General features: G+C 38.0%; 1 protein-coding gene and 2 long non-coding RNA genes across 18 annotated transcripts in view; 1 reads left to right on the top strand and 2 right to left on the bottom strand.

Moving 5' to 3' along the window:
- LOC141517812 (uncharacterized) overlaps positions 1-16,198 on the top strand; it is a 26,768-nt gene extending 10,570 nt beyond the window's left edge. For 2 of the 4 annotated variants that reach the window (XR_012476997.1, XR_012476995.1), the window contains 4 exons: positions 12,142-12,197; positions 12,499-12,667; positions 13,908-15,946; positions 16,053-16,198. This is a non-coding gene — a long non-coding RNA (uncharacterized LOC141517812). Of the gene's footprint in view, positions 1-10,133; positions 11,741-12,141; positions 12,198-12,498; positions 12,668-13,907; positions 15,947-16,052 lie in introns of all 4 variants that reach the window. The other 2 variants (XR_012476996.1, XR_012476994.1) reach the window with 2 other exon arrangements.
- Positions 1-27,167, bottom strand: part of SLC10A7 (solute carrier family 10 member 7) — a 261,864-nt gene that overhangs the window by 144,574 nt on the left and 90,123 nt on the right. The window lies entirely within an intron of this gene.
- LOC141517813 (uncharacterized) overlaps positions 1-27,167 on the bottom strand; it is a 32,359-nt gene extending 5,192 nt beyond the window's left edge. Inside the window, exon 1 of the long non-coding RNA XR_012476998.1 lies at positions 1,119-27,167. This is a non-coding gene — a long non-coding RNA (uncharacterized LOC141517813). The remainder of the gene's footprint in view (positions 1-1,118) is intronic.

Below are 27,167 nucleotides of genomic sequence, written 5' to 3'. Positions count from 1 at the left end.
GTCTCACAGGAAGGGACCAGTAGCTAGGGGAAGAGGGTGATCATGAAATAATAAATAGAACTATAGGAAGGATCAGCTACTTTCCCAACAGGAAAAAGTAATGGATGGTCAAGTAGGAGAGAGATAACAGTGTAAATGTCAGCAAACTACTGGTTATTTCTCTGGATCAAAGGGGAATGGTTTAAGGAAGGGAGTGTACTGTATCCCAGTGGTTATCTAACCATCCAAACTGGGATCCAAAAAAGTCTAAGTTTGACCTCAATTCCTGACCAACCTGCTATAGGTCTTAAAAGTTCATAAGATTTAAGACTAGAAGGAACTTCAAAGATGATCTAGTTCGGGGCTTAGTAAACTAGAATCTGTAAACATTTAAAACATATTTTGATGTTATGTCAATTTAACTGGTTTCCTTTGCAAAACCTATGTATTTAAAAACATTAACCTGAGAAGGACTTCACTAGGCTGCTCATAGGGGATTATGACACAAAATAAAGTTCAAGAATCCCTTGTCTAGAATAACTCCCATGATCTTAAAGATGAAGAAATTGAAAGTCATAATCAAGAAATTGAAAGTCATAAAGAAGTGACACACCTAAGGTCACACGGTGAGGCATAAACAGAGACAGAATTCAAACCCTGATGTAGCTCTGACTCTATATATATCCCCCCCACCCCCCACACACAGGCCTTGCTTACCTGGCATTAACTTCTAAGTAACAAAACCTCATCCATCAAGCACAATTTAAAATTAAATTTTAATGATCTGTATGAAAATTTTTCTAAAATGTATTATCAACTCCTTTTCCTGCCTTAATTATGTTTATCATGATTTGATTACAAGTCATCATGATAAACCTCAGTTCTTATACTAAACCCTCTCATACAAAGGTACTTTCTGGAGATAGTGAGGTAAAACACTGAGTGACTTTTTTGCTTCTTTGCCATCTAGGACCAGACTATTAGGTCTTTCACTTATAGTACTTGGCATTCAAGTACTTTACGTATATAAAAAAAGAAACATAAACTTTGAGTTGGAAGGGGCCTTAGGATCCATCAAATTCAATCACCTCAATTTAGGGGATGAGTAAACTGAGGATAAAAGCAGTAAAGTGACTTACAATTAGTAGTGTCTGAGGCAGATTATGAACTGAGGTCTTCCTGGTTCCAAGGCCAGAAATGCAATCACCAAATTCTTCCTCTTATCTAGTCTCTGTTCCTCCCTGTTAGCTATTATGACTTCATAGTGTGTCCATTTTTAAGAGGCCTCCAGGTACACTAGCAACAGCACCTTTAAATGGGTTTTCTAAGAAGAGCTGAAGGTTGCTAACAAAATGAAATATCCAAGTTTGTTAAAGCAGTTGCCTTACTTTTACACACAATTCTAAGTCAAAAAGCCTAAGGGTGACTCTTTCTTCTCCTGTGGATTGAAATGCCTGGATCAGTTTCATCCCAGACAGAGATTGTCTTCCCTTTTCAGATTTGTCCCTATGTTTTAGAAGCTGAGGAGTCAAGAAATGTAGCATAATATAAAAACTGAATATAATTTTGAGGGTATAGATGTAAGCATGCATTCATCCAATCACAATTAAGTACCTATTATATATAATACATGGAATATGGGCATATGGATCCATACACACATTTTGGTTTTGGCTTTTGGAAACAACATTATCTACATCTCTGTACACATATATATGGATATATACTGATCTTATATTTAATATATATATATATATTTATATGTATATGTGTGTGTGTGTATGTATGTTTCACTATGCCTATAAATGCAATCACATATTTTGGTTCTGGCTTTTGGAAACAGCATTATCTATTTATATGTATGTATATATCTTGAATATATATGGGTGTTTCACTATGCATACAAATGCTATCAACAAATATGGTTTTAAACCAGTCACATACACAACCTTCTTGAAAGAGGGAGAAGGAACTCAAAATAATGAACATGTAAGACAGCTACAGATATTCTTACTAGTCCCATTTTCATCCTGGTAAAGCAGAACTTGAAAATATGTCTTACTAGTCCCATTTTCAACCTGGTAAAGCAGAATTTGAAAATATGAAGAGTGTGTCTGGGTCCCTAAATAGTTATGCTTTGCCTCTCTTTTTTCAGAGATGCTGCTATCAGATACACTTCTACCTAAGTATGATAGATCTGTGGCAAGCTCATATTGCTCTGATCAGCCATAGTTGGACCCCAACATAGTAATGTCTTCAATTATGATTCAAGTATGGCCCTCTTCACTTCATTAAATCTCCTTCCCATAGACCAGCTGTCTACTGGCTTATTCCCAGCAATCTCAACCTATTAGACCACTATCTGTCCCACTTGTCGACTGTGCTACCCTCTTGAATGCTCTGCATAAATAACCAACTTCCTTTCATCTCAAACCTTTTCTGTTCTCAATCCTCCTTCCTTCAGACACTCAGTAAGGATCTGTCTCCCTCCTGAAGTAACTGCTTCTCTGGTTATGTTTTCTAGTACTAGTTCTACTTTTCCTCATACTCCCTGATTTATTATGTTGAAATCCTCCCTGCTCTCCATAGTTCCTTTCTGGCTCTCCCTCTACCGCCATAATTTAGTAACCTCTTTTTCAATTCAGTATCCAAATTTATTTCATGTGGTGGCTTTTATCCACCCAGACTCATTTTCCATGCAATAATACCGCCATCCAACCCTATCGTCTACTTGTTCTATTTCTTCTCTTCATCCCTTTGCACTGACTGTCCCCAGTCATGCCCAAAGGACTACAACACTGTGCATACCCTTTGGACCCAACAATACCACTAGGTCTGTATCCCAAAGAGATCAAAGAAAAAAGAAATGGATTTACATGTACATAAATATTTATAGTAGCTCTTTTTTTTTGTAGGGGCAAAGAACTGAATACTGAGAGGTAGCACATCAGTTGAGGAATAGTTAAATTATAGTTATAGCATATGGCTGTAATGGAATACTTTGTACTCTAAGAAATGCTGAGAGTAATGGGGAGATTTATATGAACTGATGCAAAGTGAAGTGAGAGAACCAAGAGAATAATGTACAGTGACAACATTACTGTAATGGTGACCCACTGTGAAAGGCTTAGCCACTCTGATCCAAACAATGATCCAAGACAATTCCAAAGGATCCATAATGAAAAGTGCTTTTCATTTCCAGAGAGAGAACTGATAAAGTCAGAGTACAAGATGAGACATGATTTTTTTTCACTTTTTTTTGGCAACATGGCTAATCTGTAAAAATGCTTCACATTATTTGTGTAACTGATATCATATTACTTGCCTTCTCAATGGCAGATGAAGGAGTTGGAGAACTTAACAAATTTATTGTAAAAAAGAAGACTCCCTGAAATAAATGTCTTTCTGGTCCCACCTCTGGCCATTTTTCTTCTGTGGGTTCATTCCTTCTGCTCTATATGCATCTTGTGTGTGCCTATTTATTATAACATGCTTTCCTCCTTTGATATGTAAGCTTCTTGAAGACAAGAACTACTTTTATTGTGCCCAGTTCCTCTGTGCTCTAGAGAAAATCATTATGGGAACAAGGGATAAGGAATGTCTCACTGGCAATAGATCTCTAGCCTTGGACAGGACAAGTGGTAGGAGAAATATAGCAGTGAGCTAAAGAAGTATGTTCACAGTCTTACCATCCCACAATGTTTTGTGAAATAAGGTTACAGGCCCTTTATTTCACATTCCTCAAAGCAGGCAAAGAGACAAGGAAAAGACAGTGAATTATTTAGCAAAAAATATTTTACTCAAAATAAATTCAAGGAAAACAGACAAATAAATACATTAACTTATTAAGTGTTTTACAATTGTCTGAGGAGCAGAGAAGTTACAGTACTTGCTCATGGTCATGCAGTTAGTATTACAAAGATAGGATTTAAATTCAGGTCTTCCTCCAGATCCAGCACTCAATCTATCCCACATCAAAGATACAACAGTCTGAATTGGAAAGGAGTGAAGTAATATAGCCCTGTCTTAATTTATTATTAAAAGAAATGTACTTTTATTACTTTCAGTAACTTGAACTTTCTGCACTTTCTGCTAATAAAGTGTTTCCAAATAGAGCTCCTTGGGGGGGGGGGGGGGTCAGTTTTAATGAACAGATAAAACTCATTTGTAATTAGCAATACAATTTGCCCATAAACAATTAATGAGTTACACTCATGGAAAAGAGTTTATCTCCACAAGTAGTTTAAGCATGTCCACCACATTCTTGTTTACATTATTAATTTGCTTCCTGGAAAATTCTCTCTATATAAGCAGAACAATGAAGCCCAAGTTGAAATATCATAAATTCTGAATTAGCAAGATATGTGTCTGAGTACCTTAACATGAATATAGAAATATCTTACTAAGTTATGAGGCTAAGGAATAACTACTGGAAAACAAGTCAAAAAGACCTTCCACAGGCAGAATGGAATCATGTACTAAAGCAAAGCTTAAGAATTTTATCCATAGGAGAATCCTCTGTTCTCACCAGAACCTATTTAGTCTTATTTTAGCCATGGTTCTAACAAGCTTAATGATCAGCTTCTCAGGATTCCTGGAGAGGACAAGAGTCAGATTAGAAGAGGAGAAAGGGGATGGATGGCAACCCAAGAGCAGGGCACCACCGTGGACTGAAGGCCAAGACAAATAGCTTTCTCCAACAAACCCAATCTAGTACATTTATTATAAGCCCACTCTGGGCAAGTCATACAGTTAAATTTGAGGCAAGCTAAGTCATGATGGGAGGGAAAGGAAAAAATCTCAGCAAAATGCTCTTAAGAAAATGATTAAGGTGGACACATTTCATGTGGGAGGATCAGGCAACACTTCATCAAAGAGATGGTACCTGAACTGGGCCCCTGAAGAAAAAAAAAAGGACTCTGAAAGAACAAAGAACTCAATCAAGCCTGGGAGAATCATTTTTTATAGAACAAAAGTTAATATTCACAATGATAACCCTGCATTATCAAGAAAATGTTAAATTATATCTTTAGTTTGACAAAAGAAACTGTTTAGATAAAAGAAACTGTGTTTAGATAAAATAATTTATCTGTGCTGACAAAAGAAACTGTGTTTAGATAAAATAATTTATCTGTGCTATATCTGGAAGGATTCTTCTAAAAATTTCTTTCAAAGTTTTTAATTGGCACAGATTTAAGTTTCCCAGTCGATGGAAGCTCCCTTTGGGGACATACAGGTTTCCTTGCAAAAAGCAGGCTGATCAATAAATGCTGAAAAGCAACAAGCCCTAACTTGACATTTTATCTATTTTATACTATTTTATATAACACTTAACACGAGGGGCCCAGAAGTGAGGGAGAAGGTGGACAAAGAAGAAAAAGCATCCCTTAATCACAGTCACTTGAGAAATTAGAATGCCACCAGATCACTGGAAGGAAGAGGATGCATGATGTGATGATGGTTGGACCATAGCTGCCTTCCTGAGTATTGTCAGGTTAATCCAGACTTTCCCTGTCCCCTTTGTGAAGAAATACTTGGGTTTCCAAGGGTTGGGGGTCCTATGAGCAGTGACTGAACCTCTAGCACATTTCTCATTGCTAATATCATAAATAGGAAGGCCTCAATGACCAAGACTGCACAGGGAAATGGAAAGTGGTCAGAAAACAAGAGAAGCAGCAGCCTGTCTTAAGAGAGAGGCCAGGTTCCAGAAGCCAGAGGTTGGGGGGTGGTGTGTGTGTTTGTGTGTGTGTGTGTGTGTGTGTGTGTGTGTGTGTGTGTACACATACATGCACATACATAACTGTATAAAATGGATTGGTTGATTAAACCTCTACATGGCTAGAAAAGTTCCCATTATTTCTACCTTCAAAATTAAATTAGTTTAAAAGACAAAACAAATAAAACTTCTGAATGATAACAGAGAAAGAAGCACTGGCTGAATTTGTTCAGGATTATGTGCCATTCTGAAGACCACTCTTAAAAAGATAATTCCAGAAAGTGGTCCTAAAGACTTCCAGAAGCAATTTCGAGAAGAAAAAAAAAAGTTTACATTTCAAGGAACTAATGCTTAATTGCACATTTGGCTATGGGCTTGGGAAGTTGATGGGGGAAGAAAATAAGTGAGAAAAAACTGGTGATTTAACTTCTAGTGTTCCCCTAAGGACAAACATTTGTCTCTTTGACAGTGAGGTGAAAGGGTTGCGGTCAGCATACTTATAGCCCAACTATCCTCTCTCTGCATCCTGGGGATGGTTGATTTCTAAACTGGCATGATCTGAACAGATGATAATGAGCTATGTGAAGGACTTGGGGGTGGGGGAGAGAGACTGAGCCCTAATAAGTCAGCCACAGCCTCCCAAAGAAGCGTTGTTTTCCAGAGGTATCACAGAGATTTACCATTGGCTGATGGGCATCCTTCAGTTCAGCTCCTGGCAGAAGTAATCAACCTTATAAATTAACAACTAACCATTCACCATCAAATGTTATGAACAGGGTGGTTCTCAACAATCGTTAACAGTGCTTTATGAAATGGATATCCTCAGTCTGGATATTTCTATTTTCTATACAAACCTCTAATTTTTAGTGTTTATGATTCTGATGTGAGACTTTGCTGCAGGCTGAAATCCAGCATAAAAATGAGACCAATTTTTACTCTCGATGAATACACATATCCCCAATTAGCATTAATGTGATTATTCCCATGCATCAAAAAGAGTAATAGGAAACGTGACTTTGACTAAAAGCAAGGGCCCAAAGTGAAAATCAGAAGTCATTTAGAAATTAAAGGTTTGGAACAAAAACCAAAACCTGGGTATTGATTTTATTTTAGGAAATAGAGGGTGGTTGTGTGTGTGTGTGTGTGTGTGTGTGTGTGTGTGTGTGTGTGTGTGTGTGTGTGTTGAGCGCTCCTTTGATGAAGGGAACTTGGCCTACCATGTATTGTTATTGCTTTTATTGTGGAAACTGAATTATCTTAATGTAAAATAAAAATGTAAGACGTTTCCTTTCCTTCTACTTGAATATTTATTCAGCAGCTCCTAAGGAGAATTTCTAAATACTCTTGTGATAGAGGGATCAGACATGGAAAAATTAGGAACTTGACTTTCAATCCAATAGAACATATGTGAATCTCTTCTGTCTAGTCTGTTTCTGTCTGAAGCCAGCTGATGACTAACACCATTAAGTTTCAAAGCTCTCCATGAAATTATCCTGCTCTGCCTTCCCATCCTAAGTTCCTGTTGCATTCTGGATGCCTACATTTGGATATTCCATAGACATTTTAAATTATATCTAAAATCAAATGTCTGTTGACAAAAATGAAAGCTCTCCCCCAGCTCCTTACTTGCAGCATCAGATGTGGTCCAGTGGTCCCAACTTGGATGCTCATAATCTATTTTAACTTGAGTCAAAGTAAGTGAAGGAGACTTCTGTCAATTCACTATATCCATCACAGGTAGACAACGCACCACAGATCCTTGCCTGAAGAAGGGTTCCATACAAATTTGTTGGCTGTATTCAGAGATCTAATGACAGGGCAGGTAACCAACAGATAGTTCTGAGGTTCAAATGAGATAATAAAGCAGATACTAGAGGAGCTGACATAGGAGGATCTTCATAAACTTTTTTTTTTTTAGATTTTTGCAAGGCAAATGGGGTTAAGTGGCTTGCCCAAGGCCACACAGCTAGGTAATTACTAAGTATCTGAGACCAGATTTGAACCCAGGTACTCCTGACTCCAGGGTCGGTGCTTTATCCACTACGCCACCTAGCTGCCCCTTCATAAACTCTTGTTCCCTTCCCTACTCAGATAAGGAATACTTCTAGAAATACATTACACACACATTTTATCTATCTATAGAACTCATGCCTCATCTTGTCAGACTTCTCCAAATAAAGTTCTCCACCTACCTGTGAACTTGTGCCACATCTTGTGCAGAACCAAGCCTCCAGATCTCTTCCTAGACATCCCCAAACAAACTTTGTCACCTTTCAAAGTGAGTTCCTGCCTGATTTTAGCTAGAAGCAAGCCTCGGATCATTTCATCAACAGCTCCAAACAAAGCTTTTCACCTCTCAAAAAATAGTTGCTGCCTTAGCCTTACAGAACCAAGCCTCCAGATCCTTCCGGAGTTCTTCTCTCATCTTGTCCAGAACCAAGTCTCTGGATCTCTTCTGCGACATCTCCAAATAGAACTCAACACTTTCCTAAAGGAACTCATGCCTTATCTTTACCAGAAAATCACTTTCTCAATGTCTACAAACAAAACTCTCCTCCACTTGCCTAACTGAGCTCTGCTTCATCTGTATAAGAACCAAGCCATCCAGATCACTTCCTCAACATCAGCAAATAGAGTTTACCACCTCACCGAGTTCCTGCCTCATCCTGTCCAGAACCAAGACTCTGGATCTCTTCCTCAACATTTCTAAACAGAGCTCATCATGTCCCTAAATAAACTCATCACTTCCTTGATGTCTACAAAGGTCTCCACCCCCTAAGCAAATTCCTGCCTCATCTTGTAGAGAAACAAGGCTCTATATCTCTTCTTCAGCATCACCTACCCAAGATCCTGTCTCATCTTATCCAGAAACAAGCATAAGAGCATTTCCTCAGTGGCCACAAACAAATCTTTGTAACTGCCAAAGTGAGCTCTTGCCTCATTTTGTTCAGAACCAAGCCTCAGATCACTTCCTCAATATCTGTAAACCAAGATCTATACCTTCTGAGGTGCATTCTTGCCTCATTGTCATATCCTCAACATCTCCAAAGTAAGCTCTCCAGCTACCTAAGTTAACTCATGCCTCATCTTGTCTGCAACAAGCCTCCACAACACTTCTTCCAAATCTCCAAGTTTTCTACTGGGGGCAGTTAAGTGGCACAGTGGGTAGAGGACCAGCCCTGGAATCAGGAGGACCTGAATTCAAATACGGTCTCAGACATTTAATAATTGCCTAGCTGTGTGACCTTGAGCAAGTTACTTAACCCCATTGCCTTAAATATATTTTTTTTAAAAAGTACTCTACTTCTTTAAGTGAGCTTATGCCTCATCTCCTCCAGAACCCAGTCCTCAGATGCCTAGAAATCTAAAACAATTCTCTTCCCAAGTGAGATCATGTCTCACCTTAACTAGAAACAAGCCTCAGAACATTTTCTCAATGTCAACAAACAAAGCTTTCCACTGGACTAAGTGAGCTTCTGCCTTGATATCTCCAAATAAAGCTTATCACATTCCTAAATGAACTCATGCCTCAACTTTTCCAGAAACAAGACTCAGATCACTTCCTCAGCATCTCCAAACAAACCACTCCAATTGCTAAATTGAAAACATGCCTCATCTTTTCTGGAACTAAGCCTTCACATTAGTTTTTCCAAATCTCCAAGTTTGCTCTTACCTTAGTTCCTCCAGAACCCAGTCATCAAATAAATGGTTAGCTCCAAAGTTCTCTACCTCCCAGATGAAATCCTGTTTCATCTTATCCAGATGCAATCCAAGCCTCAGATCACCACTTTGAAGTCTACTACAAAGCTTTCTAATTGCCTAAGCTCCTGCCTCATTTTGTTCAGAAGCAAGCCAGTGAATTCCTGCCTCATCATGTCTTGTAACCAAGCCTCAACAACCCTTCTTCCAAATTCTAAGTGAGCTTTTGCCTCATCTCATCCAGAACTTTGTTGTCACATCTGGACATCTCCAAACAAAGCTCTGTACTTCATCTTGTCCAGAACCAAACCTCAAATCACTTCCTCTACATCTCCACTTAGAATCATCATCTCCCTAAATGAACTCCATGACTTAACATTTCCAGAAAAAAGCCTCATAACACTTTTTCTCCATCTACCTAAGTGAGCTCTGGCCTCACCTATCCAGAATCAAGCCTCTGATGACTTCATCAACATCTCCAAATAAATCACACTCTAACTGCCCAGCCTTCACATCATTTCTTTCACATCTTCATAGAAGTTCTCCACCTTTAAGTGTGTCCCTGATTCATCTCCTTCAGAACCACATTGTCAGATACAGACAACTCCAAACAAAGCTCTCTAGTTCTCCCTAGTGAGTTCCTTCCTTACTTATCCAGAACCAAGCTCAAATCAACCCTCAATATCTCCAAATAAATCTCTCCACCTGCAAAACTGAACTCTTGCCTCATCTTTTCCAGAACTAAGGCTTCACATCACTTCTTCCACAACAACAAGGAAAAGTCTCCATATTTCTAAGTGTGTTCCTGTCTCATCTTCTCCAGAACCCAGTTGTCAGATAGCTACAAGACTTGGTGTCGACAAATACAACTTTTGTCCGGAACCAAGACTCTAGAGCTCTTTTTCAAAATCTTCAAACAAAACTCGGAACCTCCCTAAAAAAAATCATGCCTCAGATCAATTTCTGACAATGTACAACGAAAGCTTTTTGCCTTCCTAAGTGAGCTCTCCTGCCTCTTCTTGGCCAAAAACCAAGCCTCCAGATGACTTCCTCAACAGTTCCAAACAAAACTCCCCACCTTCCTAAGAGAGTTTCTGCCTCATTCTGTCCAGGATCAAGTCTTGATCCATGTCTCCTAACAAAGACCTCCATCCCCATAAATTAATTTCTCATTTTATCCAGAGCCATACTCAGATCACTTCCTCAAGTTCCCCACCTTTCTAAGTGAGTTGCTGCCTCACTTTATAGAGAACCAAGTCTCTAGATTTCCTCCTCAATATCTTCAACCAAAGCTCACCACCTCCCTAAACAAACTTATTCCTCACCATTTTCAGAAACAAGACTCAGATCATTTCCTCAGTGTCCACAAACAAATCCTTCCACCAGCCTAATGGAGGTCCTGCCTTATCCTGTCCACAACCAAGTCTCTGCATCACTTCCTTCACATCTCCAGGGAGAGTTTCTCCACCTCTCTAAGTGAGCTCATGCCTCATCTCCTCCAGAATCACGTTGTCAGATGTCTGGACATCTCCAAAGCTCTCTACAACCCAAGAGATGTCCTGCCTCATCTTATAAAAGCTCTCCACATCTCTGAGCTTCATCCTATCTAGAAGCAAGCCTTCAATCACTTCCTCAACATTACCAAACAAAAACCAACATCTCCTACGTGAGTTCCTGCTTCATCCTGTCCAGAACCAAGCCTCAAATCGGGTCCTTGACATCTCCAAACAAAACTCTCCATCTCCCTAAGTGAACTCATGTCTCTTCTTTACCAGAAGGAAGCTTCAATTCAACATCTGCCAATAAAGCTTATTGCCTCATCAGTTCCAGAATCAAACCTCAGATCACTTCTTCTACATCACCAAAGGTCTTCATGTCTATGAGTGAGTTCCTGCTTCATCTTGTTCAGAACCAAACCTCCAGATCACTTCCTCCACATCTCCACAGTTCTCCACTTCCGAGTGAGTTCCTGTCTCGTCTCTCCAGAAATAAGCCTCAGATCACATCCTTGATATCTACAAAGCTCTCCACCTAAGTGAGTTGCTGCTTCATCTTGCCCAGAACCAAGTCTCTAGATCTCATGCACGACATCTTCAGTGTTTAACACCTCCCAAAATGAACTCATGAAACATCTTTTCCAAATAAAAGGCTGAGATCACTTCCTTGATGGCTTCAAAGGTCTCCACCTTGCCCCAGTGAGCTTCTGTCTCATCTTCTCTAGAATCAAGCCTCCAGATATCTCCAACCAGAGCACACCATGTTCCCTAAATGAACTCATGCCTCATCTTTTCCAGAAACAAGTCTCATCACTTTCCCTGATGAATACAAAGCTCTCCAACTACCTAAGTGAGTTCCTGCTTTATCTTGTTCAGAAGCAAGACTTCTGGATCTCTTCTTTGTCATATTCAAACAGAAAACCCAATCCTCAGATCCTTTCCTCTGTATCTACAAATGAAGCTCTCCACCACCCTAAGGGAATTCCTGCCTCACTTATTCAGAATAAAGCCTGGAGATCACTTACTCAATAGCTCCAATAAGCTCTCCACCTTCCCTAGCAAGTTTCTATCCATTCCTGTCCAGAACCAAGCCTAGAATCACCTTCTTCATGGTTCCAATTAATGATCTCTATCTCCAAAAGTGAATTCCTATCTCATTTTGTCCAGAACCAAGCCTCTAGATCACTTCCTCAAAATCTCCAAACAGAGCTCTCCACTTCCCTAAGTGAACTCAAGCCTTTTCTTTTCCAGAAGGAAGCCTCAAATCACTTCCTTGACTTCTGCAAACAGAGTTCTCCACCTACTAAGTGAGTTACTGTTTCATCTTTCCCAGAATCAAGCCTCCACACTTTCTCCACCCCTCTAAATGAGTTCATGCCTCATCTCCTCCAGATACATGATCTCAGATGACTGGACTTATACAAACACAGCTCTAAAAATCTCTCTAAGTGAGCTCCTGCCTCATTTTTGTCCAGAACCAAGTCTCCAGATCTTATCTTCTACATCTCCAAATAAAGGTCTCTCCACCACCAAAAGTTAGTTCCTGTTTCATCTTGTTCAGAACCAAAGCTCATATCACTTCCTTGTATTCTGTCTCATTTCTTCCAGAACAAAGCCTCCAGATCTCTTCCTTGACATCTCCAAATAAAGTTCTTCACCTCTGGAAGTGAATTGCTGCCTCATCATGTCCAGAACTAAGTCTCAGTTCACTTCATTGACATCTCCAAAGTTTTCCAGCTGCCCAAGTAACTCAAGCCTCATCATTTCCAGAAACAAGGTTCAGATCACTTCCTTGACATCTCCAAACAAACCACTATACCTGTATAGAGTTCGTGCCTCATTTGGTCCATAACCAAGCCTCCAGATCTCTAACTTGACATCTAGAAATCTCTGAGTTCCTGCCTTATTTTGTCCAAAAAGCAAACTACAGATCACTTCTTCATTTCCAAACAAAGTTCTCCCCCTGCCTCATCTTTCCTGAACCAAGCCTCTTCATCACTTCCTCCACATCTCCAAAAAAAGCTCTTTACCTCCCCAAGTGAGTTCCTGCTCACTTATTTTCTCCAGAATCAACCCTCAGATTACTTCCCCAATGTGATATGTGGTTAGTTTTCATTTCTACATTAGTTATGGAAAACTGAGGAAAGTAGTGGGTTTTTTTTTAATCTTATGGAGAAATAGTGAGGATGAGGGAAAAAAATTAAAGTATTAGAATCAGAGGAATGTAGGCTTGCTGGTTGTAAATCAAGTTAATTTACATCTTACTGGGAACAAAGGGAATCTCATTCTATAGAGAAGAAGAGAACAGACTTGCTGCAGGAAAGCAGAAGACTATAGTATTGGAGGATTGGGTGAATTAATGAATAAACTGGCACCAGTCTAAGTGTCAGACATCTAGGAAGTGATCTTAGGCAAATTTCTGGAAAAGATGAGGCCTGACTTCAGTTCAACAGGTGGGGAGACCTTTGATTGGAGATGTGGAGGATGTGATCCAAGGTTTGATTTCTGGACAGGATGAGGCAGAAATTCACTGAGGGAAATGAAGATCTTCGTAGCTGTCAAGGAAGTGATGTGTAGGCTTGATTCAAGACAAGATGAGGCAGGAGTTCTCTTGTGGGGGGGGTAGCTTTGTTTGGAGGGTTGGGTGAATTAGTGAATAAACTTAAACTGGCACCAGTCTAAGTGTCAGATTCACATATCTGTGTTATACCTTTCAAGGGTCTGGCTACCAAATTATGGGGAAGAGGAGGTTTGATAAGGAGTTTTAACCCATGTGGGGAAAGAATTAATACTTCAGAAGGCCTATGACCTCTGTAATAATTAGGGACATGGGAGGGACATGTGTTTCTAGTCAGGAGATAAAAGGCTATGATCTTGTGTCCATTTTTCTTTGGGACACCCATTCTTAAGGATGTTTCAATAAAGGATCCACTAAAAAAAAAAAAAGGATCCACTTTGCTTTACTAATGGCAGTTAAAGTGCTTGTTTACTAATGGTAGGGTGTTTGTTTCTTACAGATGAAGGCTCGTACAGGATCCAGACATCCTGAGTCAGGGTGAACCACCAACAAAAACAGGAAGTTGTGACCTGTTGATCTAAATGTCTTGTATGTTCCCAATGGCTTTTGCTCCCAATGGCTTTTGTTCAAAGATCCTAGGACCACATTGAGTAATACAGCTATGAGTAATCCAAAGGAACAAAGAAAGAAAAAAAGAAACCAAATAATTTTTGTACAGAAAATTCATGGTAAGAATGGTGGATTGACTAGTATTACTTGGATGGTTAAGAATTCAGATGGACTGGCAGACAGGTAAGAATTCTGCAGGGATTAGGAAATGAGTGTATGAGTGTCTGAAGACAAGCGGAATCTTTTACAAAAACAAAAAAAAAAGGAAGGGGAAGGAGAATTTGGCACTAAGACAATCAGGGAAAGGTAAGGAAACCCCTGGGGATATTGGTTTTCCTCCATATAGTACTAATGGGAGGAGGTCCTGAATTTGGGATAGTTACTAGTTGCATTAGAAGTATAAAAAGAAAATTCAGAAGATAGGAGGATACAAAGAAGAATCCTTGAAGGGATGCCTGAGTTGTGTCTGTTAAGGGTGTGTGTTTCAGGTATAATCAGTTTCTGCTCTCCACCAATTTTAGCTTCCTAGTTTTTCAGGATCCTGGGACAGGAGAATTTTCTGTTCTCCTGGTCTTTTCATTCTTTTCTAAGGTAAAATTGGTTCAAGCTTTAAACTCTGCCAGCTTGGGAACATAAGAGACTCACTCCACCCATCCCATGGGAAGAGAAGTTTGTTTTTGTTTTTTTCAGATCTGTAGCTCGGAGTCTTGTGGGAGTAGTTTGGAGTGAAAACTTTTTTTTTTAGCTTTCCTGTCTCCCTCTTGACCTCTGATCTGGGACTGGGCTGCCAGAGTCACCCTGGGGCAGGCTGTGACATTGTGGCCTGGACTTGTGAGTCACAGCAAAACTAAGTTAATTTCTATTTGTAAACAATTTTCCATGTATATCATCAGGAGAGTGGGCAAGCCAAAATGTAAACTGTCGGGGTAGCTAGGTGGCCTAGTGGATAAAGCACCAGGCCCTGGAGTCCAGAGTACCTGGGTTCAAATCCAGTCTCAGACACTTAATAATTACCTAGCTGTGTGGCCTTGGGCAAGCCACTTAACCCCATTTGCCTTGCAAAAACCTAAAAAAAAAACAAACAAACATAAATTGTCAAGATCTAAGAAGATCCAGAATTTGTGTTTAGTGATGAAAATATGCATAGTGATCTGATTAAAATGTTAATTAGTTCCTTTATCAGAAAAAGTTCACAATAAGTCAAAGGACTCTTTGGACACAGACTTTGAAGACATGGAAGGATATCAGAAGTCTCCAGAAGAAAGAAAATTGCACCAGAAGTTTGTTATATGCAGCTTTCCTCTTGATTTCATACACCCCCTCGTTTGTTGCTTATCCATTACCAGTAGAGAATAAGCAGAAAAACTCAATTACTTGATGAAATACAGGGCAAGGAAAAAGACAAAAAGAAAGTGAAAAATTGTTAACTATATGAAATGGAATTTTATATGGGAAAAAAGGAGGGGTTGTGAGAAGTAATTAGCTTTCATTTCTACATTAGTTTTGAGGAACTGAGGAAAGTAATATATATATGTATACATATATACATATATATATATTATAAAGAGGAATAGACTTGCAAAGATGCAAGAGACTATATGTAGCATGGAAGGGTTTGGTGAATTAGTAAATAAAATGTCAGATTCACACATATCTGTTACACCTTTCAAGGGTGAGTTTTGGGACATGGGAAGGACTTAAGAGATAGAAGGCTATAATTTCATGCCACAGGTATGCCCATAAGGATTGAATCTACTTTGACAATGATGGTTATGAGTTCTTGATAAGGTGTTTGGGTGGTTTAGAACTTGATAGTCCTAAACAATGCTCCATTTAAAGGTCTCCACTTCATCTTGTCCAGAATGAAGCTTCAGATCACTTCCTTGATATTTCCAGATTAAACTCATGCCTACACCTCCACCATCCTAAGTGAGCTCTTATCTCATTTTGTAAAGAATCAGATCTCTTTCTAGACATCTCCAAACATCTTCCTTCACCAACTCCCTAAATGAATTCATGCTTCATTTTTTTCCAGAAGGAAGCCTCAGTCAAGAACTAAGTCTCAGATCACTTCCTTGACACCTCAAAATAAAGCTTTTTTCCTCCCTAAGTAAGTTTGTGTTTCATTTTTTCCAGAATCAAGTCACATCTTTCCTAGATTCCTTTCACCTCCCTATGCACCCTATTATCTGTGCTCAGCACAATGTATGATGATTTAGATGCCTCCTATATCTCTCTATATTTGAATTATGCAAACATCCACATTTTTTGCACTTCCCCTTTTTTCATTCATGCCTGATTCCCCAAGACCCCAATTCTCATTCATGCCTGATTCTCCATGACCCCATTTGGGGTTTTCCTGGCAAGCAAACAAGGTTAAGTGATTTGTGTAGGGTCATCATATACAACTAATATCTGAGGATAAATTCCTGAGTCAAATAATATTCAACAAACACTAAAGTGAGCCAACTGTGGATGAAAACAACAAAAAGGGCATTTGGAAATGGCCCAAATCACTGGTAATTGTGAATTCTTTCCCAGTGAATATCACTTAAATGTATACAACTGAGTTTGGTTTCTCTGGCACTGTCAGCATTTCTCAAAGATTATTAATTCATTGAAATAGTAGTAAAGTGCCTGGAAAGGAAAGGAATTGAACACTATGAGAAGTCAAAATTATGTAAATGGCTCCGCTATGTCACCCTTTCTTTAGAAAACATTTTGGCTACATTCCAGGGTCTTTTCAAAAATCCTAGAGAACACCACTCTCCACTAAGCTAGAGAGAATATAGAAGCAGTTTTGGTTTCTTAAGGCAAAGAAGCTTTAACCAAAAATTTGCTGTCTGGATTAAAATACTGGTGCATCTTCATTTCAATTTAGGCAGAAAGAGGATTGTCAAAATTAGTCAATATAATAAATTTCTAGTTTGATTTTAGAATAATAACATCAATATATAAAGGCAGCTTGTGAAGCAAAAACAATTTCAAATTCCAGTTCTGATAGTAGTCACGGGGGGGGGGGGGGGTGAAGCTTAAAAGAAAGAGTTCTAGATTTGGAGAGGACACAGATTCAGATATTGAGATATGACTCAACCTTGCTACATTTTTGTATAAGTCACTTATGAATGCTAAGATAAGGATGGATTTAGCTCTAAATCTACAATCCTAAACTTCTTAAAGCTTCTGAATTCTAAGGTAGCAAGGAACTTCCCAGGTCAGGAGCTTCCCAAATTAAAGACATCACACCTCCTTTGACTAAGTGCAGAATATATTGAAAATGGTCAACTGCATAAGCCTAAGAACGAAATCTTAACATGAACCTTAATGTAATTAGCCCTTCAGAAATCATAACCAAGGAAATGAACATCAAATATAGAAATAAATAGAAGGGTGAGATGGTCATGTTTTATACACAGACACCATTTTATTAGTGTGAGCCACCCTGAATGAAAAAATAGTTATGTTTTCAACATTGAGGTATGGAGGTGGTCGTCCAAATGAACAATTTCAGTGAGTTTGGAACTCATTTGTTAAAAATATAATGTGGGGCAGCTAGGTGGCTCAGTGGATAGAGCACCGGCCCTGGAGTCAGGAGTACCTGAGTTCAAATCCTGCCTCAGACACTTAATAATTACCTAGCTGTGTGGCCTTTGGCAAGCCACTTAACCCCACTGCCTCGCAAAAAATCTAAATAAATAAATAAATGAGAAATTATAATGCAATAACTTCCAATCAGTTTACAAGAACAATTATCAGGAAGACTGGAATTTTTTACTAGTTCAATGTTAGCAAAAAACTGGTGGGTGGGATTAAAAATGAATCTCATAAATTCAATCAGTGATATCCCTTTTCCACCTGAATCTCTAAACATCTTTGTTATGAATCTTTTCCTGTTTTGGCAGTCATAACTGATAAATTGAACTTGGTTCCAAGACCTTCAAACTGCTACACCTCTAAGTGTAAAATCAAGATAAAAAAAAAAGCCAAGCATATTCAGTAATAATGCTCTCATTTAATTATCATTGTGAAAAAAATATTTTTGGCAACAACAAATAAAATCAAATAAAACTTGTTTTAAATTTTCTACATCACATATATTGTGATTACATTTTTTTATTTTAGGTTTTTGCAAGGCAATGGGGTTAAGTGGCTTGCCCAAGGCCACAGAGCTAGATAATTATTAAGTGTCTGAGGCCCGGATTTGAACCCAGGTACTCCTGACTCCAGGGCTGGTGCTCTATCTACTGTGCCACCTAGCCGCCCCTGTGCATACATTCTTAAGAATTCTTTAGATAGAAATGGAGAATCAAAAAATTTTTGAGACCAATGATCTCTAAATAAATTATATATGTATATATAGAGAGAAGAAAAATGTGAATTCTGGATACCTTATGAAGGGGATGGAATACTGCTGTGTAATAAAAAATGATGACTATAATGAATTCCAAAATATTTGGTTAGACTTAAATGAACTGAAAGAGTGAAATAAAACACAACCAACAGAACAATAAAAGGTCAACAAAATAAATGAAAAGATCCCTAGAAGGTGAATTCTGAATAATGGAAAAACCAGTGAAAATTCTGGAGAAGAGATAATGAATTGGAAGCTGACTCCTCCCTCACAAATGAGTTAGGGCCTACTTGTACACGCTGTCAGACAAAATTTCTTTATTCCACATTTTGGCTTTAACTGTTTTTTCATTATCAAGGGAGGGTTTCAATCTGAGGGTGATATAAAGATACAAAAAAACATCAGAGCATCTAACTCCATCATCCCAATTGGTATTACCCAGATAAAGCAATAAACATTCTTCATAGCTTGGGACAAACAGCATATAAATTGCTGAGAAAGGTATATGGTGAATAGTCAGGATAGGATTATTGCAACCACAAATCATTATAGTATCATAAAAGAAAGCTTCATTGGTGACAAGGTAACCAAATAGCTGTTTAGAAAAAATAATTCAAAATGTGATCATTACTATCAAAACATTTAAAATGGAATGTTACAGCTGGAAAGGATTTTTGGAGATTATCTCAGCAAACCCACTTTGATGACAGTGTTTAGAGTTGGAAGACAATTCAAATTTTAAAGACCATCTAGTTCAACTTTACAGATGAGAAAACTGAGGCCCAATTAACTTGTCCAGAGTTATCAATTAAACCCATTTTTTCTTGCTTCAAGTCCAATGTTAAATCCACTACATCATACTGGAAGAGAATTTTTAACATGAGACTAGAAAGTATAAATAATTTGCCCTTGGTCATACAGAAAATGGGGAACTAGAAGCCATATCTATAACATAATAATATAGTACAATATACATTTTTTTCTTTTAGGATTTTGCAAGGCAAATGGGGTTAAGTGGCTTGCCAAAAGCCACATAGCTAGGTAATTATTAAGTGCCTGAGATCAGATTTGAACTCAGATACTCCTCACTCCAGGGCCGGTGTTCTATCCACTGCTCCACCTAGCTGCCCTACAATAAACATTTAATAGGTGCCTACTATGCCAGTCACTAATAAAGGAAGTTGAAAAGGGTTTAAAGGCATAACAATCGTAGATGGTTGGGAATTTTTTATTTTTATTTTTATTTTAATTTTTCAGTTTAAAATTTTTTTCCCACTCATTGAGAAGGCAAGAAATAATATTATTAATTATGGATAGAAAGACATAGAAACCATACTTCACAATAGCCATGTTGGAAAAAAAAATTTAGAAAGCCAAGAAAAAGGGGCAGCTAAATGGCACAGTGGATAGAGCACTGGCTCTATAGTCAGGAGGACCTGAGTTCAAATCTATCCAAAGACAATACTAGCTGCGTGACCATGGCCAATTCATCTAACCCTGATGTCTCATCATTTACCTCACCCCCTCAAAAAAAAAAAGGAAAAAAATTTTCTGGTCCTCATTAAAGGAAAATTTGGTGAAGAGTTTTTTTGCTTATCCTAATTTTCAGGTCCCACACCCCTATCCCCAATCAAACATTTAGTAAGAGCCTGTTAGGAAGTAACAACAAAATTCAAAATTAGGGTCCTTAGAGATTAGGCAAAAAGGATAATTAAGGAGTTTGTGTTCATTAGGGCTTTAACACAGTATGCTGAGTCCAAATATTTTAGAAAACAACTACCACATATATACTAAGATTAAGCCATAACAGCAATAGGTTTATCAACTATCAACAGATCAAAGTTTCTGCCATGGAAAAGAATTAACACTGCAAAGGACCATGGTGATGAAATGTTCCCATTTGGTGGAAGTATCACAAAAACCATTGTAAAAATAACTGAATTTCACTGGAGAGAAGACTGGCAAATGAGTAGCAGCAAATATGAGGGGAGGAGGGAAGAAGCTACACCTAGAACAGGCAAAGGCATACCAAGAGGGGGGCTAATGGGGCTTTGTTGCAGGGCACTGACTTTTAAAGGTCTATCAGTACTTACATTCCTGCAGCAACATACAAAACAGTTAAGTTAATTAACTCTAATAGGAATAATTAAATTTTTTTTAAAAAGTACCAAATGGTATGTTCCCTTCCTACCTGTCTCTCCAGAAGCAGCTCCAGAGCAGTCCCTAGCTCCTCTACATGTAGCAGTGTATCTTGCTACTTTCCAGACTGAATCGGACATTAACAATTGATTTAAAAGTATAGTTGACACCATTTACCTTGGGCAGCCTTATAAAACTTTCCCTGGGCACCAAAATTGTTAGTCCAAGCTCTGAGGGATGGTCTTCAATGATGCTCTGATTAGTCTATTTGCTATCCCAAAAGGATGTTTCATGTCAGTAATGGATCATTCTAGGGTCACTGGGGGCCCATAAATTCAATGGACATTATTGAGCACCTACCATGGGCAGGGGGCCTGTGTTAGGCATTGGGGATACAAGGGACCCTTATATAGTCCCTGTCTTGAATAAAGTTACTGCATTTGTTGGGAGGATATAAACATATCTAGATGTTGGTATAATAGAAAATAAGCTGTAATGGGAGCAAGGAAGAGAGATGGAGAAGAATTCCTTTAGCAAATCTGAAATGAGGGAGAATATTTTTAGTGTACAATTAGACTTTTTAAAAGATGATTTAAAGGTGTAAAACTACAAAATAATATTTATAGTCTCACCTAACCAATTTTGTAATTTCATCCTAAAAGACCTATCAAGTTGATTTTATAATTTGTTCTTTATGATTCCATTATTCTTGGGATATCAACTTCCCCTCCACCCTTAATATTTGCTATTTGCACTTATTATTTGCAAATTAGATTACTAAAGATCAAAGTTAGTCTTTCATAATTGCTCAATCATTCTTCTATGCTCAACCCCATTTTACACTTCAAACAAACAGAATTTTAGTTTAAGTAATTCTATTAGTGTCATGTGTAATATCCTAAGATAGAGACACAGATTTTTTTTTAGCAGTCACAAATACTGATTCAATTATTTTGAGGGAGCAACTTCCCTTCTGGAGGTTCAAGAAGACAAAGCTGGACATCCAAATAAGTGAGCCTAGAGAGAGGGGCACCTTTACCCAGGCACCACAGACCCAGATGGAGAGGGCCTCTGCCACATGGCTCTCTCTCACCACAGAGGCTATTTGTAGCATTTGCAGGGCTAGACTAGGAGTCGCTTTGTTTTATAGTTGTTTTCCTAAGAGCCTCTTAGACAATCTAATATGTTTACTTTTATATCTTGACATTAGGAACACAGCCTCCATTGAGGGGGCGCCTACAAAGTGAGCCAGACTTCTGATCACTAGTCGGCACTTCAAGAAACCTGCCGAAACAGAGGCTGCACTTCTTCCTTGGAGCTAGCACATTAAAAAAGAAAAAAGATGTGTTCTTTTTTCCGTTCAAGATGACAGGTCCTTCTGCTGACTGAAGCATCAGACTTTAAATGGAAGCATTTGATTCCAGGAGAACAAAAGGGAGTAGGAGCCAGACTGAATGAGCAGAGCCAGGCAGAGCCAAGGGAGGCCTTTCTGCCTGTCAACCATTTACTGTCAGCAGAGCCAACTGCCTCCTGACTTGTCTCAAAAACACAAGAGTAAGGTTCTTAGAAGGAAATCCATGGATTTTAATCTTCCAAACTTGACTTCATTCTAAAATGCAAAGGGAGAGACAGATGCATGGAAAGAGTCGGAGAAGGTCAAGGTTTAAAAATATATATAAGGTCTATTCCTTAATACTTGGAAAAGTCACTGTCTTGCAGGAATCATGGGCTTCACCTCTTTACTACTCCACCTAAGCAGATATTTCCTCAAATTACAAGAGCTTAAAAAATATAGATCATGACTGGGACAAGTTCTTCTAAGAATCAAAAATAGACATTAGGATCTGTATGCATTGCTATTTCAGATTTATGGGGGGGGGAATTTTGAAACAAGTCAATTTTAGGGAAATTGAGTTAATACAATAAAAACAGGAAATGAGGAATATCCTAAGTACATTAATCAAATCACAATGACCGAGTACCCATTAAGTTCAATGTAGTCAACTAGTTATTATTTTAGTGGACTGACTCAAATTCATGAAATTTAATCTAAATTTCTATCAATGAAAGTGGTCATAAGTCCCAGGAAATTTATTCTAAATAAAGATTAGGATAAGAATTAGAGCTGTGATTTTACTGGCATATGAAACTTCCAGGTATGGAAATTCTGTCTTCTAACACAGTAAAATCCAAGCAGGTTGTCTATAAAAAGAAGTCAAGTTACTTGTGCAAGGGACCAGAGGAATCAAGTTTTCCTCAAGAGCAGGACCTGAATCCAGACCTTCCTGGTTTTATCATGATATGTCACCTATATCTTTCCAAAAGGTCTTCATAGTTATTCATTCTATTCAATTTAACACCATAAATGTTTATTCACCAGCCGCTATGTACAAGGAAGGTACTATGCTAAGTAGGACACAAAAGCAAAAATGAAACTATCCTTGTCCTCACAGAGCTTATAGTCTATTGGTTTGAGAGTAGAGGATACAATCTATTCACATAAGAAAATAAAAAGTAAATATAAAAAAATATAATTTTGAGATAGAAAGGATACTAATAATCAAGGAAAGAACAAAAAAGTCTTCATATATAGGAAGTGGCTCTGGAGGTTTACTCTGAAGCAAGCCAGGTCTTCTTCAAGATATTTATTGATTTGTCTTGTTTGTCCATTTCCTTTGGTCAAATATATAAATATGTGTGTATATATATATATATATATATACACACACATTTATACACACACACACGCACGCACACACACATATATATGAAGACAGAAATTTTCAGTTTGGGAAGGACATTTTAAAAATTAATTTAAAAAAAAGATGAAGGTATATGCATTGGTTAAAGGATAATAAAATAACTTCAGTCAATTGGCTAGTTCTACCCCACCAGATTTTTTTAAAATAGTAATGAAATCATTGCTATAAAAAAATCCATCATTATTAAAATAAAAAAAAGTTGGCTCAGCCTCTCCTAAAATTAGATTTGTAAGTTGCTGGTCATTCCCATAATTAAATCTATGTCAAAAATTTGCAAGAAAAATGGACACTGTGACTAATGCATTTACTCACTGCAGAAGTCCTGTCAAGTAATATAAGGCATTATGCTGTTAAAATGCAATAGGTACAGATTCTATACATTTTTATTGAGCAACAAAGGCCTTTTTATAACTCGGATGGATATTTTAGAAAAAAAATCTTGTAGGAGAAATACATCCACATAACAGAAACCAAAATATTTCTGTGGTAAAAGTTCTGCTTAATATGTAAGCACATAGGCAAGCAGGCTTTCTGACTTGGAAAGGCAAGCACAGGCCATATGTAGCTTTACTGAGTACTGGGTTCCTGTTGGATCAGAGAGATTTCTCTTGTCACGGCTCTCCCATTTAGATAACATGCTAATCAGTAGTCCCCACCCCCACCCCCAATCCTTAAAAAAGCTGAGAGAGAGAAATGCCCTAGAGCAGGGGTTTTTAATTTTTTGTGTGTCTTGGAACTACTTTGGAAAACTGGTGAAGTCTCTGAACCCCTTTAGGTTTATAAATGTTTATAAGCAAATGAGAAAAATAACCAATTTAGTTAACAAAAGTTAATAAAAATAAAAATGTAATTTTTTCCCATCCAAATTCATAGACTGAAATCCCAGGATATTTTGTCCTTATCTAACTACATATTAATGTCACACTCTACCAACTAGATTATAATCTAGTTGAGATTGAGAACAGAGACATATCTTACGTCTTAGTTTTCCCCTTGGGAGTCTGGCAAGTAGTAGTAGTGAAGTAATAACAGCAACAAATCACATTATATAGTGCTTTGTCTATGGACCTTATTATTTGATCCTCACAATAACTTGGTGAGATAGGTGCTTTTCTAGTCCTGTTTTACAAATGAGGAAAATATGATTCAGAGAAGTTAAATAATTTGTCCACATTTACAAATCTACTAAGTAAATGACAATGGCAAAATCTGAATCTAGATCTTCAAGATTTAAAGTTTAGGCCTATTATACCTACCCTACTATGTTGCTTCTCTAATAGATGTTCAACAAATTATCTACTGCTTTGCTTTGATGCTAGTGTTTCAGCTATAGCTTTGTTGTTGTTCAATTGTTTCAACTATGTCTGAATCTTTGCGGCCTCCATTTGGGATTGCCTTGGCAGAGATACTGGAGTGGTCTGCCTTCTCCAGCTTATTTTACAAATGAGGAAACTGAGGTGAAGTGACTTGCCCAGGGCCACACAGCTAGTAAATGTCTGCGGCCAGATTTGAACTCAAGAAGCCTAACTGCCTTCTAATATTGATTCACAGATATTTTTCAAGAAGTAGTACTTATTGGGGCAGCTAGGTAGCGCAGTGGATAGAGCACCGGCCCTGGAGTCAGGAGTACCTGAGTTCAAATCCAGCCTCAGACACTTAATAATTACCTAGCTTATTAAGAAAACTTATTAAGCACTTATTAAATGCTGACTATGTATAAAACATTATATTGAGGGTTGTTTTTACATCCCCATTCAAACATAAAGTCCAATGTTGCTCTGTTAGCCCATTAAGTTTACCAAGTTCTCTGGTACTTTAAAGATGAGCAAAATCCACAATATCTAAGGTCACAAAAATCCTGTGAAGGAAATGTGTTATTACTCCCATTTTATGGGAATACTGAGGTTTGGAGCTCACCTGGATTTCCTCAAAGGTCACATAACTGGAAAGAGAATGAGCCAGGATTTTAATCCCAAACTGCTCATTCTAAATGCAGGCCCTGGTCCCTTCACTTTGAGCCATGGCCTCGACCTCACTTGAACTCACTGAACTGCTTATTCTTACATTAAGCTCTCTCCCAGGTATACCAGGTGAAGTAGTCAACCTGGTATAGGTTTTCTAGTCAACACACAGATAACCGGGAAAGATGGATAAATTCAAAGCTCTTCCAACAGTGAAGAAATGGGGCTAGCTGCTCACCAACCCTCCCACACTGCTGCTACTCCTTGCTATTTTCCAGCCAAATGGCAGGGATATCAATTTGAAATGTTCATTCCCTGCAACCAAGTAGTCTCATTACTAAGGATATAACTCAACAATATCCAATATATATGCCAAAATATCTACAACAGTTCTATTTGTGGTAGCAACAATAACAAAAAAGGAAACAAAGTGAGTACTCATTGAAAAATGGCTTAAAAAAATCTTGTACTATATGAATGCAATAAGATAGTTTATACAAAAACCAATAACTAGTAAGAGAAATTCAGAGCAGCCTGGTAAGTCATGAAAGAATTAATTATTCCTATGATAAAAGACTTGTAGGATTAACACCTAATGAAATAAGCAAAGCCAGAATAATAATATATGGAAAATCTACAATGTAAGTAAAATGATTATAAGAAAAAATCAACTGAGTGACTGAAAAAGAAATGTCCCAAGGATCAAATAAGAAACTTACTTCCCTCCCACCATACCAGGGAAAATGGGAAAGATACTTGTGGAAAGATACTTGGCAAGGTAATTTATATATATTTGGAAAAGCTCAGGACTTAAAAGTGGATTATTTGGGCAAGTTAACACTGGAGTCAAAACAGCCAAAAAAATCATATGCATTGAATGAAAAAGGGATACTGAATAAACACAAATATAATCATGTCTCTTCTTCAGAAAAAAGAAAAAAGATTCAAGGATCAAGGCCTTGATAGCCTCCCTTTGAAACATTCATTAATCTTGTAGATTCTTGCAAAAAGGGTTGGGAAGTCAACAGTCCTCCAACCTCCACCTATGTTAAGAGAAAAGTGTTAAAGTCTAGAAGTCTAAAATTTAGGTTCAGAATGAAGCACACTATCAAACACTTTCTACACTGTGTCTTTGTTCCAAAGAAGGAAGGAGAGAGAAGTAAGTAGTGGGAAGGGAAAATTATGTAAAAATTGTGGATTTTTTGTTTGTTTTCTTTTTTAAATCTATTTTTAAAAATTTGAGTTTCAGCCTCAGATACTTAATGGGTGACCTTGGGCAAGCCACTTAACCCCATTGCCTTGCAAAAACCTAAAAAATAAAAAAAAAATAAAAAATTTGAGTTTCAATTCAGTCCCTCTTCACTAAAGCCAAAGGACCACTGAGGCAGTGAAGTTGAGTGAGATGGCTACCTCTCCCCCTCCAGTCTTCCAAGGAGATTTTTTAAGTTTTTTTCTCTGCCCTGACACTTTCTTCTTAGATGAGCTTCTTGAGGTAGCAACAACCACTACATAAAAGGAAAACATACAGCAATGAGAAGTACTATGTAAAAAAATCTATTCTCCTCCTTCTACCTCAACACTTTTCTCAAAATGAAAGCAAGTTATTGAGAAATAGAAACTTTGGGGCCAGGAGAGAAGAGGGTGAGGAAGAAGCACTGATTAAACCTCTGCCAAATACTGTTCCCTAAATGGTTTTTACAAATATCTCATTAGAGTCTCACAACAGCCCTGAGAGGTAAGTGCTTTTATTATCCTCATTTTCACAGCTGAGGAAACTGAGGCAAAGAGTGGCTGAGTGACTTAATTATTACTCCCATTTTATGGGAATACTGAGGTTTGGAGGTCACCTGGATTTCCTCTGAGGCCTGGTTCCTGATCTAGCACTCTATCCACCTAGCCAGCTAGCCCGTGTCACTGGTATTAAGAACCCCCAAGGA

The sequence above is a fragment of the Macrotis lagotis genome, chromosome 3, assembly GCF_037893015.1.
Source record: "Macrotis lagotis isolate mMagLag1 chromosome 3, bilby.v1.9.chrom.fasta, whole genome shotgun sequence".
Lineage (NCBI taxonomy): Eukaryota > Metazoa > Chordata > Mammalia > Peramelemorphia > Peramelidae > Macrotis > Macrotis lagotis.
This window is presented reverse-complemented; position numbering and strand designations above follow the sequence as displayed.